The sequence below is a fragment of the Gymnoscopelus braueri genome (genome assembly GCF_963280865.1).
Source record: "Gymnoscopelus braueri genome assembly, chromosome: 14".
Lineage (NCBI taxonomy): Eukaryota > Metazoa > Chordata > Actinopteri > Myctophiformes > Myctophidae > Gymnoscopelus > Gymnoscopelus braueri.
Genome location: NC_137619.1, coordinates 7,094,566 through 7,104,196, shown reverse-complemented (window position 1 = coordinate 7,104,196; position 9,631 = coordinate 7,094,566). Strand labels below are relative to the sequence as shown.

At 39.8% G+C, this 9,631-nt stretch overlaps 1 long non-coding RNA gene across 1 annotated transcript; it reads left to right on the top strand.

Annotated features, from left to right (window-relative positions):
• Positions 1-845: 845 nt before the first annotated feature.
• Positions 846-6,857, top strand: LOC308100089. The gene is made up of 4 exons (XR_013934405.1): positions 846-1,385; positions 2,720-2,914; positions 2,989-3,065; positions 6,525-6,857. It is a non-coding gene; the product is annotated as an uncharacterized lncRNA (long non-coding RNA).
• Positions 6,858-9,631: the final 2,774 nt, after the last annotated feature.

Here is a 9,631-nt window from a genome sequence, read left to right as displayed (position 1 = left end):
ATAGATTCGTCCTCATTACAGTTCTCAATTGGTCTTTTAACAGTTTTCAAAAAGCAGCTCCTCACTGAGACCAGCCACATGACATACCTGTTTTTCAGAAATGTTTTTACTCCAAATATTTTTATACAAGCTGCTTTTGAGAGTCATCTAGACATTTGTAGGGGAAAACGCCACCATACGCATCTTCACACAGATTAACATAAATATTTTTACTGGACATTTCAGACCAATATTTAAACGTGCAAATGTGCTTACTAACTCACCATTCATAATATTAAAATAAGGCACAGAGCTCCTTGCACAACCCTTCTGTTTGTTCCAACTCAAGGCCTCACCTATCCACAAAGCTCTTCTTTATAAACCGGATGCTACATTTTTACCAAGCCACCCATCCTTTAATTTTTAATACATTTGTAACCTCCCTAGTAATAGTTCCCCATATAAAGTTAACTAATATTTTAGTTATGTATGTCAATCAGTATGAACATTTTTAACATCTGCACAACATGTTGCTCTGGGTATTGAAATGAAAGTAAAGACGTTGTTGGTAATTCAAGAATTATAACTCATTCACATGCTATTTAAAAGAAGAACAAAATCACTGAAATAATGTCATTCATTAGTAAACACTCCCACTCTGTGTGCAGTGCTGATAAAACCCAGAATTCAGCACATTTTCTAAAACGAAAAAGGGTGGCATGAGAGCGTATCATTGTAATGTCCACCAAACACACTTGTTTTCACAGCGAAGTAACATTTTGTTATCTAAACGGACAATAGCCTATATGCACACACCTCTTCCGCATTCGACTCGGGCCGCCAGTCAACTTCCGGTCCCGGTCCACTCCAATGATAGTGGGTGTACAGTCGTCATATTATAGCAAACAAAACGGTATAAACGACATTATTTGATTTGATTATCTTATATTATGGTCTTTTATACGTTTTATTATTTGTATGTCGACGTTTATGTTTTGCCATAGGTTCGTAGCGTCTTAAAATCTCCTTTCAAAAACGGGAGGACGTGTACTGCACCATACCACTGTGTAGTGAAGCCTACAGACTACAGACTACAGACAAGTTTTCATTTTCCACCGATTCCAAAAGACAAATAACTAAACAAGAGGTGGGTAGCTAATATCCGAAGAGACAACTTTACAACCTAGAAAACAAGAGTCCGAGTCTTCAGCAAACAGTACATTTTAAACTGAAGAGGACCACAACAATGGAGGAATCATCGCGGTTCACCCGTTGTTTACTAGAACTGCCAAGACTTACAGTAAATGATGTGCGAAGACTAGCTCGGATGTGTACTGAAACACCGCAGAGTAAACTTGAGAAAGGTTTCAAGTTTTATGTGTCTTCTTATCTCTGCAACTATGAAGGTATGTATATCGCTAACGTTAGCAGCTACAGTACACACTACACCAGTTGTGCTTGCTAACGCTATATTATTATGCTGCCATGACTGCTTGCTAAGTTCCAGTTTTATATAATCACGTAAATAGTAATGTCCCCTATCAGTATAAATGTTTGTATGTTTGTGTTTAAGTGTCATGTAAAAACAGGGTCACAAATGAGGTCTCTGTAAGAGCTCACTGCTACCGCTCTATGAAGAAAGCTGAGAAGCCACACCAGCTCCGAGTAATAACAATAACAAAAGTGTCACGTTGACACGTTCAAAGTTCTGTTCAAAGTTCTGTTCAAAGTAGTCTCTGAAGCCAGACTGTCCCACTATCTTTGAATGCTGTATGACTGAAGCATTTGAACATTGTGTGAGTCAACAGTGGCTGTTTTTGAGACTATGTTCAAAGCATGTCTTGTTGTTTTTTTTTACCGTTAAACAGTAGTGGAAGTAAATAAGTACATTTACTCAAGTACTGTACTTTTATACATAGGCTATTTGAAAATAGCCGATCTACAAGCTCACAACGGGTTGCATCGCGATGCATTGTGAGCTTGTAGATCTGCTATTTTCAAATACTTTAGTACTTTTACTTTTGGTACTTTAAAGTATATTTTGATCCCAATACTTTTGTACTTTTACTCAAGTAACATTTTGAACACAGGCCTTTTACTTGTAACAAAGTATTTTTTATATTGTGGTATTGCTACTTTTACTTGAGGAAAGTATCTGAGTACTTCTTCCACTGCTGTTAAACCAAAGTTCAGTTCGAAGCATGCATGTTCTTTTTTTGTTCTACCATGTTTCAGCTTGGCCAACCATTGAGGCAAAGAGTTTATGTTGAGGTAGTATTGTTGATCAGATTAGTGAATAAAACATAATGCAGTCAGTGATATTCATGATCACTGCATGAATATCAGCTTTAAGAAAAGAAAAAAACTAAACTGCAGCTGAAACAGTGGTAATGCAGTTAGATGGTAGCTGAGTGTGATGGTTTCTGGTCTGTTCACAACACTGTAAACAAAGGAATGTAGGTAGTATCTTGGTTGTAAAATAAACAAGATGTGTAAAGTTTCCCCCAAATTTTTATGGCATGAAATGGAGAAACAGTGCCCTTTCATTCACTCAGCTATCTTTTAAACTGCTTATGTTGTGCCACCTCAAAACTGTCCTGTCATCTTTAACTTTTCCAGATGTATTGCTTTGCAACAGATCTACTTGAGATAGCCATTATAAGTTGATTCATTGTGTGTGTGTGTGTGTGTGTGTGTGTGTGTGTGTGTGTGTGTGTGTGTGTGTGTGTGTGTGTTTCAGATGACCTTACGGGATTCAGATCCAGTTGTGCTGGTTAATAGCTTCTGTTTGTGTGTGGCTGGCACTGGGTTGTGCAACCACTTGGTAGCCTTGCTATACCAGACAGCCCATTACTCAGAGTGTGGCATGTCTGTTGTCCCTCCTGTCCTTTCATGCACCGAGACTGAACAAAAATGGCATAAGCCTCGAACAATGGTTTGTATTATTTAAAGATCTTTCATAATGTTTAATTGCTATAACCTGTTTATTAATAGCCTCTTAATAAATAGGGAGTAAAGCCAGGACCAGTTGATGCCATGGTGGTCGTGAAGCCCAAACCAGGTGCTACTTCAGCAAGTGGAATCAGGTAAGCATTGCTTCAGACCCAGACCCAGTAGACCAGGAGCCAAGCCCAACCCTCAGGATGTTCTCTGCTAACTTTTTTTCACTATTATTTCCTGTTTGCATATACCTTGGGCCATCACAAGTTCATACTGAACACCCCCAAATCGGGGCCATTTGGTCTCAGGGGCCCCAAAACCCCTTTTTGGGGCGAAATTAATGTAAATGGCAATATTAATTTACTAAAATTACATAAATTGTCTTACACATATGAAATTCGGCATAGACTATCCTGACACATAGGGGTAAGTAGCAAAATAGGATTCTGGTGCTTGCTACCATTGTATTTTTAAATATGACCTACAACATCCCCAGAAACACACACAAAAAAACTGTCCGCTTGACAAATAACAACAAAGATGATTATTTTCCAGCACTTTATGGTGAATATCACTGCCTCACTTGTATATAGAACACCTCCCATGTCCCTAAGCTTCAATTTGAGCCCAAGATGACCTTTGTATCTTGAAAATTACTCTTTCTGTAGCCAAAATTCTGCACTATACATCAAATCGGAGAAAATGTAATATTCAGTCATAGTAGAGGCCCTAGGAGGGGTCCACGTGCGATTGCTTATTGTCTATTTTTCTAGTTTGGATTTTTGGCATCCATAGGACCTCTAATATAGGGATTTTGATCATCCCAAGAAAAAAAGTGTGTTTTTTTTCAATGTTTTATTACCCCTGAGACCTGCGGGATTGCTGGCTGGAACGCCGGCGAGACTGTCTTTCAGAGACTGTGGCACGCTCAAATTTAGACGTAGCCCAAAGATAGAGATATCCTTTGATTCTAGACAACCTCAGGTTTCCAATGGGACCAACCTTGTCATGCTAGAACACATTTTGGCGAGGGAAAAACAGCCATCACCACTTTCCAAATCTCATTCAGTTTTGGGCAAGAACCATTCTGCACGCAGTACAAATATGCCGCATGCGGCCCGCGGGTTGAGTAGCGCTGAACTACTGTATCTATAGACCACTATACTGCATCTGTAGACCGTTGTCGTGATCTGTAGACCACCACAGTGCATCTGTAGACCACGCTAGTGCATCTGTAGACTACTGTAGTGCATCTGTAGACCACTATACTACATCTGTAGACCACTGTTGTGATCTATAGACCATTGGTCTATAGATGCAGTACAATGGTTTATAGATTCAGTACAGTGGTTTATAGATTCAGTACAGTGGGATATAGATGCAGCACAGTGGTCTAGATGCAATACAGTTATGGTCTCATACAGCTATAGATGCAGTACAGTGGTCTCATATAGCAATAGATGCAGTACAGTGGTCTCATACAGCTATAGATGCAGTACAGTGGTCTCATATCAGTAATAGATTAAGTACAGTGGTCTCATACAGCTATAGATACAGTAAAGTGGTCTCCTTTTTACAATAGGCAGAAATTACATATTTGTACCTGGTGCAAAAAACTGCATGGTTCTTGCCCAAAACTGCATGAGATTTGGAAAATGGTGAGGGCTGTTTTTCCCTCGCCAAAATGTGGTCTAGCATGACAAGGTTGGTCTCATTGGAAACCTGAGGTTGTCTAGAATCAAATGATATCTCTATATTTGGGCTACGTCTAAATTTGAGCCTGCCAAAGTCTCCGAAAGACCGTCTCGCCAGCGTTCCAGCCAGCAATCCTGCAGGTCTCATAGGGATAATAAAACATTGGAAAAAAAAAACACTTTGGACCACTTTTTTTCTTGGGATGATCAAAATCCCTGTATTAGGGGTCCTATGGATGCCAAAAATCCAAACTAGAAAAATAAATAAATAAGCAATCGTGCGTGGACCCCTCCTAGGCCCAGTGATGTGTTCTACCGTGGTACGCTGTATACGCAGTATGGCCTGCAGATTTTTTTCGTCGCCACCGTATACATCCAAAAACGGTTCGAAACAGCGTATCTCATACGTTGATACGCATCTGATACGCTGCACCCAGGAGTGGCTGGGCTGGGGGGCAGCAATACAAACAGCAAGAATGTGGTCTGACCGTCTGACTAGTCTAACTCTGAGGTGAAGCCGTGAAGGCTTATCATGTGTGTGGCTATCGTTCTTGGGGTGATAATTAATGGCTACTGGTGAAGGAATTCACATATTTCAACGACCTGCCATTCACTTCATTGAACTGAATTGAGTACTTCATTAGTATTCAAATTGCGTGTCATAGCTCAGCAAAATCTTGAATCTTCAATACAGTTTGTGTCTTCAATGCCAAGTTAATACTATTCTGTAATAGATACAGAAAGGCTCGCTGTTAACACTGCTATAATTATATCTGATAAGCCTAACCAGCATTTGTTTATAACAATGCTTGCAGTTGCACTTCTATGGTAATAATAAAATTTAAAAAAATGCATCTAAGGCTAAAAGCAGCTCCGAAGTGGTTGAGTTACAGGGTGATTAACATTAGAAACAGTAGAAAATCAGTATAAAGCATATTGTAAGTGTACTCAGTGTTACTGTGAAACTGGGCCTGAGTGGGCCTGGCCGAGTTTGCGGGGCAGAAACGCGCGCGGAGCTCGAGCAATTTTTTTACATTCATTAATTATACACGCGTGCGTGCCGTGCGTGTGGGAGGAACTAGGGGGGGAATTGTTATAGTATACCCTCCAAAAAAATCTAGAACACACCACTGCCTAGGGCCTCTACTATGACTGAATATTCAATTTTGAGGTATAGTGCAGAATTTTGGCTACAGAAAAAGTAATTTTCAAGATACAAAGGTCATCTTGGGCTCAAATTGAAGCTTATGGACATGGGAAGTTTTGTATATACAAGTGAGGCAGTGATATTCACCATAAAGTGCTGGAAAATAATCATCTTTGTTGTTATGTCAAGCGGACAGTATTTTCTTTGTGTTTCTGGGGATGTTGTAGGTCATATTTAAAAATACAATGGTAGCAAGCACCAGAATCCTATTTAGCTACTTACCCCTATCTGTCAGGATACTCCATGCCGAATTTCATATGTGTAAGACAATTTATGTAATTTTAGTAAATTAATATTGCCATTAACATTAATTATGCCCCAAAAAGGGGTTTTGGGGCCCCTGAGACCAAACGGCCCCGAGTTGGGGGTGTTCAGTATGAACTTGTGATGGCCCAAGGTATATGCAAACAGGAAATAATAGTGAAAAAAAGTTAGCAGAGAACATCGTGAGGGCTGGGCCTGGCTCCCGGTCTACAGCACAGCCGGTGACACCTCCTCTCTGGATCTGGGATCCTGAGAGGTTTATTGTGTATTGTTTTGCTCTTAGCATATTGTTTTGTTACCTAGTCCTAGTGTACAGCACCCTGGTTCAAGGCTGTTTTAAATGTGCTTTATAAATAAAGTGGATTGGATTGGTGTAAACAGGCACACTGCACTACACTGTGTTTAAAAAATGGCTATTGATCACTTATTTGTTATTCCAGGTCTACTCTATACAGAGCCTACAGTGGTGTGCTTCCAGACCCGTCATCCCTTGACCCTACTCCTGCCTATGCTGGCTTCAAACCAGGCTCCACTCCACTAATCTGCACTATGGCCATATCATCAGATAAACCACTTGTAGACTCCATCTTTGGTAAAGTACAGGCTGGTAGCATCCTTTCATATCAGCAGCCACCTCCTACATCAGAGGATTGTGTCATCAACCATGAGGATGCCCCCCCATTCCCCAAAATACCTTTAGAGGGATACCAGCTAGATCAAACTGACTGTACATTTGTGCCAACTAAACAAGAACAGTTGCACCTGAGATCTCTGTCTGTGACCGTGTCTCAGTCACACCAGATTGAAGAGGTAACAAGATGCCAAAGTACAGCGCCTGAGTGGCATTCGCTCAGGAAAGAGAGGGTGACGGCTTCAACATTTAGAGAGGTAAGCCATGTTAGAGGGCAGAGTTCAGCAGAAAACCTGGCTGAGAGGATCATCCGAGGAACACGTCAAACCACACTCATGAAGAGAGGCTTGGATCTGGAGACGGGTGCATTAAAGGACTATGCAACCCAGAAAAACATTAACTTAAGGAGATGTGGACTGGTGGTTCATCCTGATGCACCGTGGCTTGGGGCTTCACCTGATGGGCTGGTCTATGACCCATTTGAGAGACCATCATTTGGGTTAGTTGAAATTAAATGCCCAAATGCACAAAGCTATATTGAATGCAAGTACCTCAGAGTTGACCATGGCACACACAAATTGAAAGAGAGCCATGCATATTATTGGCAAGTGCAGGGGCAATTGCTGATTACGGGTATGGAATGGTGTGATTTTGTTGTCTGTGCCCTTGATGACATGTTTTTACAGCGTATTCACAGAGACACGACTGTGTTGGACAAACTAAAACAGAGATGTGACTTGTTTTTCTTTTATACTTATCTGGCAAAATACCTCTCTATGCACCAGTAACTGAAGAGCCACAAACACATGATGCACAATGTTTTCTAGGAGGTTTTTGGCATAAACCAGGACATTTGACACAAGTGAAATAAAGATGCTCCCAGTAAATAAGACTTAACTGATGGATTCACTTCTTTCTGGGCTAAATCCAATTTCAGTATTACCACCAGTTGCTTCTTTCCAAATGTTCAATTTGAGCTTTTATTAGCGTGCCCAGATGCAGCTCAGCTGAAGTACAATCAAGGATACATTTTTTCCCCATGGCTTTTCATTGGGATCCTCATTTGATTATTCTATTGATTGTATGTGATATTTAAGATACTGGTGGATGGATATAAAAAATACTGAATAAATTACACATCCAGTTTCAAAGACTGAAAATGTGAACAAAAATGTAGCGATGACATAGGTTAAAACCGGGTATATTAAATGAGGTAGGTTAGACATAGATTAAAATGTACATTAAAAGCATAGATTTAGGGGGCAGTAAATCTATGTAATAAACGGTTCATAATATCCCAGCCAATGAAACGGGCTGTTGACTTGAAATATTGGCTAGAGCAGAGGTTCTCAAACTATTGGTCGGGGACACACATTGACAACTGGAAAATAAATAGTATTATCCTCCCCATCAAGTCTGTTTTGTTTGTTTTGAAAAGCATAGCCTGTAAATGCATTTCCTTTGTTTAGTTTTATTTATTAAGGTTCTGGCAACAGATAGGCCACAGTATATACTGTATGCTTCAATTTACAAAGAAAATGTGTACAGAAAATATTTTCCGTAGCTTTTAAACTACGTTGATGTCACAAAATCAGCAGGAATCACAGCTTTGTAAATGCATTTTCTAATAAATATTACTATTCAAGGCTACCAATGCATCCTTTCTTTTTAAATATGCTTTATCTAAACTTTTAAATTGTACTGTAAATGAAGTGTGGGGTCGCCAAATCATTTCCCACATAAAATGGGGTCCTGTGGACCCTACTGTGAAAATTGAAAAATATATGCATTACAAAATTCTAGTTAATCTGATTCAAGAGTTTTTCAATTCAACATTGTTTTCTTATTTCAGCTTAAAACACTGAGCGCAATTATAGCGCTCCGTTGTCTCCCAATGGCAGAATTTCAGTAAAAGTTCTGGGTTTGTTTTTTAATAATGGTTTGCTCACATGTCATTTCATTGGTGCTATTACATTTAAGCTTGGGCTTTTTGTATGGAATTTGGTCACTGACTATATAACTGGTGGGATCTATATGGATAACATGAACTGCACAGTGCTATGTTTATAACATGACAAAGAATATAACCAATTTTAAGTAGTTTTAAGTCTATGCAATACATGGGTTTATCACTGCATTTCATAGTTACAAAAACAAACGGTACATTCAAGTTCATATGATATAATGAGTCACAAACATGTCAACATGAGGAATGATACTAAAATTGTGTTTATCAGCTATCTTTAAACAATGTTTTTAAATGTACACATGGCACAAATAGTGAACAAACAACATTGGCTTGTCATTACTTGTTTTAAGTTTATGAACTTCTTGCCAAACAGTTCCATTTGGTTTTGAGATCACATCTCTTTTACCCAGCTTTTGACTAAGGGCCCATTTTCATAGTTAACCAAAAGGCAGGCTACTGTGTAAAGTTGATTGATGCTACCTGTGAGTGAAAGAGGGATTACTGTATTAAATATTTTGTGCTCCTTAACCCTTCGAATGAGGCGCTCTACATGGATTCTCAGTCTTGCAATAGACTGTGTCTGCCTAACCTCTAGTGCAGACAGTTGTGCTCTCTTGGACAGGAAGGCAGGTATGTGCACCTTACAGGGAACACAGTCCTCCACAAGGAAACCCTTGTCTACCATGATGGCCATTGTTGGTTTGAGGAGAGGCACGATGCCACTCTGCTTCAGGATCTCTTTATCGCTGATGGAGCCTGCATAAAGAGCTGACACAAAGGTTATTGCACCATGAGGGGCAATTCCAATTAACCCTTTAAAGGTACAATGTGATTTGTAGTTGGAGAACACCTCACTCTGAAGGAGAAGAGAGTTTGGTGTTTGGCAACGCAGTTCAGTGCAGTCCAACACCACCTGTGTATCAGAGTAGTTGTGGAAAACATCTGGC